Source organism: Vombatus ursinus, unplaced genomic scaffold, assembly GCF_900497805.2.
Source record: "Vombatus ursinus unplaced genomic scaffold, bare-nosed wombat genome assembly UNPS02011767.1, whole genome shotgun sequence".
In the NCBI taxonomy this organism is placed as follows: domain Eukaryota; kingdom Metazoa; phylum Chordata; class Mammalia; order Diprotodontia; family Vombatidae; genus Vombatus; species Vombatus ursinus.
Window position 1 is genome coordinate 998598 of NW_020951545.1, and position 2277 is coordinate 1000874.

Sequence of the window (2277 nt, forward strand, 5' to 3'; positions counted from 1 at the left end):
TAAGCACCTACTGTATACCAGGCACTGTGGTAGGCACTGGGGATAAATACAAAGATGAAAATCAAACAGTGTTTTTCCTCAAGGGCTATATATGTGTGCATGTGCGTACGTGTGTGTGTGTGGGGGGGGGTATAAAATAAGTTTCTCCTTTAAAATAAGAGATAATTTTTATCTAAGATTAAAAAAAACTTAATCTGACATTGGATGGAGTGTTCTTTAGTTCATATAAAATGCTCTGTCTTCTGCTGTTGCTATTGGGCTTTAATTAATGAAAGTTTGAAAGGCTTTATGTAATCACATTCATTTACTTAATTAGAATCAATAATTAGGCATTCAGAAGTTAGCCATGTGATTTCCCCCATGACTATCCAGCACTGACATTCTTTTGTGTGTGCAGTGTCAGTCTCTTAAAGTATTAAAAAAAAGATCTTACCTAAATGTCCCGTGTTTATGAAATGTCAAATGTGAATTTAAAGTCAGCTTTACAAAGCTGGATTTGTCCTTCAGGTTTAAAAACAGCTTTGGGAAATAGTCTGGGAGGGAAGGAAAGTCTTCGGACAGCTTGTTTATTGTCAGATTATCTATAATTCTCAAGGGGTTTTGACTTGATCACAATGAATCTTCTGAAAGTGCAGAATGTTAGAGCTGGAAGGGACTGTTTAGTCAAACCACTTTCTTTAATGGATGGAAAAACCAAGGCTCAGAGAAACCTCTCACACAGTGAGAACCAAGGTCTCTTGAATCCTGGTCAACCTGTTAGCTATGTGACCTTGGCAAATCACTTAACTGAACTGAGGCTCAGTTTATTGTTGGTGTCTTTAATAATTATTTGCATAGTACTGCATTAGGTATAGGGGAGAAACAGAGTTTATCTAAAACATAAACACATCCTCTCCACCCACCACGGAACTTACAGTCTAATTAGAAAAAAAAAGAAACAATTATAGATAACTGTAATGAGAGTTTTTCTGGTTAATGTTTAACAACTACCTCTCTTTGAAAAAAATGCAAACAGGACGTACTTTTAAGTTTAATCTGCATTATTAATACTTTCTCCATCACTTTAAGTCTAGACAATCAACAAAACAATAAATCCAGACCTGATTTGTAGCATGTGCCAGTTCCTGAGGTGTAAATGCTCACTCTGAAATTTTAACAATTGGCTCTCTCAAACTGGTATGAGCTGGCTCAGGAAATTCTTGTACAATACAAAATAATAGATCATCAGTGAAATCTGAAGGGGCAAGTTGATACCAAAAGAGAAGATTGGAGAATACTTCATGGAGGAGTTTGCATTTGATTTAGACTAAAAAGGGAAAGGGAGGACATTCGTGGCATAAGGGAGAGCTGGAACAAAGACACAGAAGGGAAAATTCAGGGCATGTTGATGGAGATAGAGAATAATCTAGTTTGGAGAGAGCTCAGAGTATGTATGGAGGTAAGTAATAATGAAACAAGACTAGAAACAGGTAGGACGGCACAAGGTTGGGAAAGTAGGGTAATGAAAAACCCTTGAATAGCAGAAAAAGGAATCAGGATATTATTTAAATAGCTGTAAGTAGTGTGGAAGATTTTCAAAGATAGCTATTGCATGACTAAATCTGTACATGAGGCAGATTATTCTCTCAAAAGGATAGATTGAACTGAGAAGTCACAAAGGGGATGAAGCCTGGTAGGAGGTTAGTAAATAGTCCATATGGGTAGTTATAAGTACTTCACCAGGGTATTGATTATGAGAGGGATGAGAGATGGTACAGAGGTGAAATTGACAGGACTTGGTAACTGACTGCATATGAGAAAGGAAGCAGAGAAAAGCTTCATAGATCACAGGACAATAAGCTTGAAGCTAGAAGGGACCTACCTTAAAGGACCTCTAGTCTAACCATTCTCATTTTAAAGATGAGGCAACTGAAGTCCAAAGAAGTTAAATCATTTGCCTGTGCTTGTACAGGTAACATAGCGGAGTCAGGATTCAAACCCAGGTCCACTGACCAAAAATCCAGCGCTTTTCCCACTTTACTGTGGAAAAATACACTGTAATACCTACAAGGTTTTGAACATATGACTCCTTGTGAATATTTTTAAAAAATTTCTAATATTAAGAATATTCAATTCTGGAAAATACATACTAAAAGAATAGGATATTAAAATCAAGAGGAGAAAACACCTTCCACTCTCACCTCTACCACCCCAAGGAAAGAATAATGCTTGGAAATCATCCTCATCGTTGTCATCATCATCATCATCATCATCATCATCATCATCATCATCATCATC